The following is a 9,164-nucleotide window of genomic DNA, read 5'->3' on the forward strand; positions in this document are numbered from 1 at the left end:
CGTTTTCTGACTCCTTGGGGTAAGTCAGGAAGAAGTAAAATGAAAAGTTGCCTCAAGTTTTCAAAATAGGTCTTTTTTCTGTAACATATAATATCTAATTAGCCAATGGAAACACGCCTATTTTACACAGATACATTACACTTCTACCCCGGAACTTGGCCATCAGTTGGCTTGCTGAGACTGTTAGTGCATGCAAGGAATGAGTGTGCAGTACGGAACGGTACAAGGAATAGAAACATGGTACAGGATTAGAGTGACGTCATAGAGACACTGCTGAATCGCACACAGAGCTCACCACGGTGTACCTTCCTTTTAGGAAACATGAACGTTGACTTTAAGTCCAGAGACCTAATAGTTGTCCCTGTTTACGGCACACTGTTACTGCACACCCAAAATTACCAGTGCCTCTTCCCATGCACACTGTCATGGGTCACTCCACCCCTCCTCACGTCTCTGGTGGAGAGTTGCTCCTCCCGTAAAAAGCTCTTCAGGAAGCACACACCAGAAGCGGTCCCCATACAGTGCCGTGTGTATATTATCTTCACAGCATGACGACTCTGTGTTTTACCCACTTATGTATCCCATTCCTTGCAGAGGAAATGTTTCTGAGAAGATGAGATCTACCTTTCTTTCTTTTTTTAAGATATATTTTATTGATTTTTTACAGAGAGGAAGAGGGAGGGATAGAGAGCTAGAAACACAGATGAGAGAGAAACATGGATCAGCTGCCTCTTGCACACCCACTACTGGGGATGTGCCCGCAGCCAAGGTACATGCCCTTGACCGGAATCGAACCTGGGACCTTTCAGTCCTCAGGCTGATGCTCTATCCACTGAGCCACACCGGTTTCAGCGCGATCTACCTTTCTTTATCTTCTGTAAATTTAACAGAATATTCAGAATTCATAAGAGCATTTCAATAATATTGGATAGTTTTCAGAACGAATGAGTGAATGAATGATGGATTCAATGAATGAATAGCAAAGACAGGCTGAATACTGAAGCTGGGAATAAATAACTATGAGCTGCAGAAAAGAAAATGTCACGTTTTCAGATTAAATACAGATCTATTTCTTTCTACATGGAACTTCAAATAACGCTATAAGAGATGATTATTCGGCGGTATATTTATGACATAATATATTAATACCTTAGTTAAATGAAAACATTACATTCACTGTAGGTCCTGATCAGGTAGCTCAGTTGGTTAGAATGTCATTCAGATCAATCAAGGTTTGGGTTGGATCCCTGGTCAGGCCACATACAAGAGTCAACCAATAAATGCACAAATAGAACAAATTGATGTTCCTCTCTCTTGTTCTCTCTCTCTCTTTCTCTCTCTCTCTAAACAGTAAATAAATTTTAAAAGTTAATCATAAAACTTTTTATAGGTACATCTTTATCAAAAATAATGTTATAATATACACAACTTTTTATATCCTATTTTAAACCATGTTTATGGTCATATATGTGGTGTGTATATATATATGTCTGTATATATATATATACATATATACACACACACACACACACACACACACACAAGCAGATAAATGATTGTAGAAATTTTAGTATGAGGCTAAATTAGGAATTTTTCATTTATATATGTCTACAGCATCTTAAGAGTTAAAGAAGAGGATTAACAACTTACTGAATAATATGAGTTAAAGAAGACAATTGGCTCTATCAATGATTATTTATGTCAGACCAAATCCAAACATTCTGATCTTAAATTATTCAATTCCCATGAAAATAATATTTAATTTAGTCTGATCAGAAAAAAATGAGATTGCCCAAGATCAATAAACTTGGATTCTAATAATCAAGGACTGTACTATCATCAAAGGATTATTCTCCCCGTTATTTAATTAGAATCTGGTAATTGTCATTTTGCACATAAATTAAAGTCTTTGAGGTATGTTAGATGATACTCTGACATTTAAATGTTTTTCATCTTTAATCTAATTTATAAACATGAATTAAGTAATCTTCCAAAGTGGCTATTTGAATATTTTATATCTTTTCCAAGTGATTATGCCCAAAATTTCTACTTAGTGTCATTGTACTAAATTTTGCAAATATACACTTCACAACTAAACTAATCCATCACTTTCTTCCCAATTACCATTTACTCTAATACCAAATGATATGTTATAAGCATCAGATATCAGTGATTTCACCGGGGACGTGGGCCAGTGGGCAGTTTTATCCTTTATATTCTAATTCTGTGCTTCTGGAGAGTTCCCAACGGTGCAGTTCTATTCCTTGGAGATAAAGTGGACAGTGGTCTTTTATGCCTAGCTCTTGAGGAAAAAATACTCACCACTAAAAATATCACTTAGGCACCATATTGTTGGCAAAATAAAAGAAAGGACTGCTTTATGTATTATCTTTCTGCTTGCACTGAATGAAAAGAGACATATTCAGGTAAACCCAAGTAATGGGGGTTTATTATGAGGATATATTGAGAAATAGCAAAGAAGAAATATATTTGAGTGCTACATTCAAAACTCTCCAAAGATGGGACATAAAGTCCTCTTGTGTGCTCTTGGTAAATTCTTTCACTAAGCCAAAGGCTACCAGCTCTCTACTCAGTCACCTGGTTACAGACCAAGCAAATGCTGGCCAGTATGGCACGGTCACGTGGTCAAGGTAGGCAATCTCTGTATTAAGATTTTCTCGGGCGAGGCCTGAATAACCATCACATCTTTACCAAATGTCCAAAGGGGACAAAGTAAGCAGTAGGTTTCTGAGAAAAGAATGGTGACACATAACCATGAAGGATGGTGAAGTCTCAGAAACTTCCTGAATGAAAATAACCATCCATGGAACTGTGATTGCATTACATATATAATTATTTTACTTAAGCATTACAACAACACTGGAGGGCAGATATTGCTAACTTCACCTTACAGATGAGGCCCAGAAGTGTAAAACACTGGATCAAGTTCACACAACTCTTAGGAACTAGAGTATCAGCTGAGGTTTGGCTGATATTAAATCTAATTCTTGCCTCAACACCACCGCACTGCCTTTCACAGTAACCGTTATAAAACCAATGAATAGTTATGGTGGAATCTTGTGCAGATTAGCCACAGGCACACATAACAAGCTCTCATTCTTGCTAAGTTGGAGTATATGAAAGCTGAATATAGTATTTCCTCCCTATTTGGGATGGGAGGAACAGGGATTTTACATGTTCCTGGGTATGAAAGAAACAGTGATTTTCTGTTGGCTGGGTACTTACAGGAGGCAACGTTCCGGTGCAAACCCAGGATCACCTGGAACAGAGAGAAGAGGAATACCTTGTCCAAGTTCCCCAGGCAGGTGTTTCTCCACGGGCGCCATGCTGCCTCTTCCCACTGGACAGCCAGCATTCTCTCTACAGCTGGGAGAAAAATATTCATAGTTATAAACCATGGCTACCTCAAAGATACTCTGGCATGCTGCAAGCTGCGTTTTGTTCTCTGTGGAACAAATTTCATGTAATAAATATCTCTTAGAAAGCCATATATAGCTTCCACCGACTCCAGAAGAATTTAGACCTTTGCTCCTAAGTCAGAATACCTTTGTTGTATACTAAAAAGTGCTTCTCGTGGAATTCAGCAAAAACAGCAGAAAAATAATGTTTAAAAATTTCCACTCTGCTTATTGAGGATAATCTGTGAATTTTAGATATTGTAATCAAATTTTTATTCCATGGAAATCAGTGGAGATGGTAATGATAAAATAAAATAAAATAAACCCAATAGATAATAAGCACACTTTTATTTCTGAAGCATATCCTGCTCTTCTTTCAGCGAGACAAATTTTGAAAAGTGTTTTTCAAGGTATAAATTGAGCTATTTGGGAGCAAAAAAAACACAAAAATATGCATAATGACAATAATGTGATTTATGAGCATGAAGGCTTTCAAACCAACCTCCATCGCTGAGAGATGCCTTGCTTGGTATGTAATATATATTATCAAAAAAGGAGGAAGTACATCTAAAGGCATTATCTTTCCCTTCTATTTTATAAAATAGTATTTTAAAAATCTTCTCTGAAGCAGGAGGGAACATTTACAAAATCCAGGAGGGCAGACAGTGCTTCCTCCTCCACAGGCAACGAAGACTCCTGGTCTGCCAAAGGCCGCAGCACTCCAAGCTCTTTTTAACCCCTTGCCCCCTGGGCTTGTACAATCCCACTGCAATGTATTCTGCCGTCTGGGTAACGGACTTCCATCTGTACATGCACCTGTGAAGCACTTCGGTCCTATGGCACTAGAAGCAGCTAGTCATTCTCACCTTGTGAGGGATCAGCTCTGTGGGACCCTCTGGCTACACCACTGAACACAGCCATTCTCTGAGTCTCCTTACCTTCCTTCCGCCTAAGAAACACTTTATAAAACTACAAAGTGGCAAAGAGCACTTATTCATTTCTAAGGAGTGAAGCACAAATGCGGTCTCTTTTGCGCAAAGTAAGGGGTCAAGTGCATAAGATATTCCAGGAACAGTTTGGTGATGAGAAGGTCTGGAGGGGAGTCTCCTGATTGGCTGATATGACAGGACTGGCAGGCACCTCTACTGCTTCCCATCACCCAGGAAAAGGCCATGTGAGGCCTGCTACCAAACACGCAGGCAATGAAGCCAGCATCACTGCTAATACAATACCGTCAGCCAACGGTACCAGAGTCCTCGTCTCATATCCTTCCCACAGGGCTCTGCCACCGCTCTCCTGGGACCCTGAGGACACACTAGCTAATTTAATCTCTAGGCTTCCCTTTCATTCTCTTCTCTCTTTTTCATGCCTGACAGGGCAGAAATTTTAACCTCAGGGCTAGGAAAAACTGACGCTGACTGTTAAAAAAAAACTTCCCATCCTCTGCCATATGGAATAGCTGGAAATATCAAGAAAAGGAGCCTCCATCTGTTTCCATCTCTAAATATTATCCTCGGAGTATTCAAACTGGTGTCCCTTCAGCCTGCTGGAGACAAAAATGTCACAGAAATCGGGAACTCTTGACATCACCTCTTGCTGTAGCTGCTTTAAAACCATGGCCCACATCTTTTAAAGCACTATATACAATACTTAGCTCAGATCCTGAGACAAGGTAAATATTCAATTAGTAATATTATTTTTGTTATTATTATGAGACTAGGCAAGTATCTGGCAGGACTTCCCAGCAGGGGAATGTGAAAGAGCTGAGGTTGGCCTACTTCCCAGGTATCCAGCCCCAAAGTACCTGCTCAGTGTTTCAGTCTGAGGCTGAAATGACATTTTCTCACTCATTTATTCAATCATTCATTCAACAGCGAGGTGGCAAGCACTAAACTAAATACAGAGAATAAAATACTATTGTCCTACAACCTTGTCCTCACTGAATGACAGCCTAGTGTTATAGGTATTAACCAAACAGGTGCCCAAATGTGCACTGCTATTATGATATATACTGGAAAGGAAAAGGACAAGACTATTTGCTCTGTGACCTGAAAACTGCCCTACTCCTTCAGACATCACCTAGATGACCAGGGAGAAAACAGCGGCCCAGGCAGTGAGAATAATTCGCACACGGGCCCTGCGTGGGAAGGAACAAGGGGGAGCTGTGAGCTGTAAGAAGGGAGAGAGAGAGGAACACAGTGCAAGGGGAGGTTGGGGAGGTGGATATTGGAGAAGTCCTTCAGGCTCCTAGGATTTCACATGGACTTGAATTTGAGATTCATGGTGCCATTGAGGGGTTGGAAACACGGGGTGACATGAGCATGATGGGAAATACACTGGGAAGCAAACCAGTGGAAGAGTGGTATTTTCTCCTCTGGAAATATATGGAGCGCCAGCTGAGAGGTCAGCTGACGGTGAAATGATGAGCCAGAAACACTCAGGAAATGAAGCCAGCATCGCTGCTAAAAGGCTGCACAGGAGAGAGTGCCGGAGCCGGAGGTGTTAACCGTGGCTGATGGGTTTCCCCTCTGGAATGGGAGTTACAGGGAATGGACGGGAAGGCCTGTTTTTAAGCAAGAGGATGCTGTAGGCCTGGGCCTCCCCTTCCTGGCCTGTTTTACTCGTGTGTAAACTAGCTACTACTCCTCTGATGGCAGGTTGCCCATGACTTTCTATGACTTTATTATTTCTCTAACAGAAAAAGTACAAAGTGTACGTTGACTTGGCTTCCTCTCCCCACCTCATAGGATTATTTTATTACAGAGAAATATTCCAATCCACTTAAAATCATCATATAATGTTTGAAATTTAAAGGATCTTAAGAGACTTATGTAATTTTTAAACAAGAAAAAATTAAAATAACTCTATAAATATTAGTAAATCCTAATATATAACATATATTGTCTCATTGACTAACACAAAAACAAATACACATGACCTATCAGTGCTTTGAAAGACATGAGTATTCTAGAATGTGAGACAATAGTGGAAATTCATCATTTTTTTTTATATCAAGAGCTTAACGATTAACAGGCATATATTGACTGCCTAGAAATCAACAATAAAATATTTCATTTAATACCCTATGAGGCATATCTAAAATAGTGCTTAAAGAAATATTTAATAGTCTAACAATTCAATTAATACATAGAAAAAATTATAATAAATATCCAACTTAAAAAATTGAAGAGCAATAAGGCAAGAAGAATATATTTGAAAATGTAATAAATATAAAATTGAAATAAGAAATAGAATTTAGTTAAGTTTCTGAGAGAGGAGTCTATAGAAAAAATAAGACTAAAACAGATAAATCATCTAAGTTAAAAAGGATAAAAAAACAAATACACTAAACCAGTGGTCGACAAACTTATTAGTCAAAAGAGCCAAATATCAACAGTACAATGATTGAAATTTCTTTTGAGAGCCAAAAACTGACTTCTGCATATGGGCCACAAAGTTTCAATCACACTATCTGTGCCTGCCCGCACATGGTATTTTGTGGAAGAGCCACACTCAAGGGGCCAAAGAGCCACATGTGACTCAAGAGCAGCAGTTTGCAGACCACTGCACTAAACAAAAGTAAAAGATGCAAATTTTCACAGAAGCTGACATTAAAGAATTGCTGTTTGACTCATCTCTATAAACATTAATTTGCAAATGTGGATAATATAATCTAAGATAACCCACTCAAGAAACCTAAAGCTTACCACAGAAGGAATAGAGAAACTTGACAAAACACACCCCTCACCTTCCATCTCCAGATACACAAGCATTTAAGGCGAGAGGCCCAGCACGCGAAATCGCACGAGACCTGAGTCCTGCCACTGCCAAAGGCAGAGTCCCTCCACCATTGCAGACCCAGAGCTGCTCCCGCCACCATCTGCAGGACCCACCACTCCTCCCGGTGACCGGCTGCTGGGTCGTTACAGCATTCTGGGCACTGGCTTTTTATAATATAGATAAGGCACAAATTATAAATTAATGGAATGCTATCAATTATTTAAATAACATAACAATTATTTAAAATGTTCAAGAACATCTGTAATGAATCTAAGCATAGGTAAAAGACAACAAGGAAAAGTCATAAAGCAATTTCACTACTGAACATCAATCCTAAATTAAATATTAGCCAACAGAATAAGGAGCATAATAAAAAACAATAATCCAATATTAATTAGAGTCTTATTGGATTCATATATAATTCAAAATTGAAGTACTCTAGTAAGATAATATGAACAATAATGGATTCAAATATAAAATATAAAAGTAATAGACTCAAATATAAAAATTAAAAAATATTTAAATGTTAATAAGGTATTTGATAAAAGTATAACTTCTACATTTTATTTAAATACTAGTACCTAATAAGTTTAAGATTGAGGATATTTGTCTAATATTAGAAAATATAGCAAAATATTAAACATATTTATAAATATAGAACTTATAGGACTATAATACTATAGTAATAATATACAGGGAGGGGGGAAAGTAGGTTTACAGTTATGAGTACATGATATAGAACTTATCCTTGTATTATAATTATTATTGTATTAATTTCCACACAAACAAGTATATACCTACTTATACATCCTATAGTATAAGTATAGTATAATATTGATAGTATTATAATACTATAGTATAAATATAGTATATATTATAATACAGTAAAATTATAATATTGTATTATAAGCTCTAAATTTTTTCTATTGCCAAATAAATATCCATAATATTATACTTATGTACTAATGCACAAACCACTGTTCTTGGAAAATTTAGAAACACTGCATGATAGTCACTATTTCTACTCTTGCTTAACATTATTTTGGACACAGTAGCTTATGTAATTATATAAAAGAGAGAAATGAGGTAAGAAACAGGTGAATCAATTATTATTTACCAAAAACCATATTGTATGCCTGGAAAACTAACATCAATCAATGTAAAGATATTTTTAGAAATAAGAGCAATTCCTTGGAGGCGGACATTGAAATTACCTTCCTCTGTCACCAATGAAACCGGCTTGACTAAGTATAAAAGCAACAAGAAAGGATGAAGCATATAAAAGCAACAAGAAAGGATGAAGCATAAAGTAATATATTTAAAAATTAATATGCAAGATTCATAAAATAAAATTTAAAACTCTCTTGTGGGACATAAAATTAAAACCTGAATCAATTAAAAGGCAATATGCTGTATCTACAAAGGCTCAATATGATAGCATGTTGAGCTAAATATTTAAAACCTAATCTGTTACCATTAAAAATGACAATGTCATTTTTTAAAGAAGTAAATTATAATGTTCCTACACATGGATGTTAACAATTCTATCTAATAAAGACGTAATATGCAAATTGGACCTCACAAGCTCACACAATATGGCCACCACCATGTGGTCAAAGATGGCCACCACAAGATGGCCGGCAGAGGATAGTTGTGGGTGATCAGGCCAGCAGGGGAGGGCAGTTAGGAGTGACCAGACTGGCAGGGGAGGGCAGTTGCAGACAATCGGGCCATCAGGGGAGCAGTTAGGCATGAACCAGGCTGGCAGGGGAGTGGTCAAGGGTGATCAGGCTGGCTTGCAGGCAAGCAGATGGGAGCCAGCGTTCTGGAATTGTGGGATCGGGCCTAAATGGGCAGTCAGACATCCCCAAGGGGTCCCAGATTGAAGAGAGTGCAGGCTGAGCTGAGGAACAGCCCTCCCAGTGCACAAATTTCATGAACTGGGCCTTTAGTAACATAAAAAGA

This window comes from Pipistrellus kuhlii, unplaced genomic scaffold, assembly GCF_014108245.1.
Source record: "Pipistrellus kuhlii isolate mPipKuh1 unplaced genomic scaffold, mPipKuh1.p scaffold_m20_p_26, whole genome shotgun sequence".
Classification (NCBI taxonomy): domain Eukaryota; kingdom Metazoa; phylum Chordata; class Mammalia; order Chiroptera; family Vespertilionidae; genus Pipistrellus; species Pipistrellus kuhlii.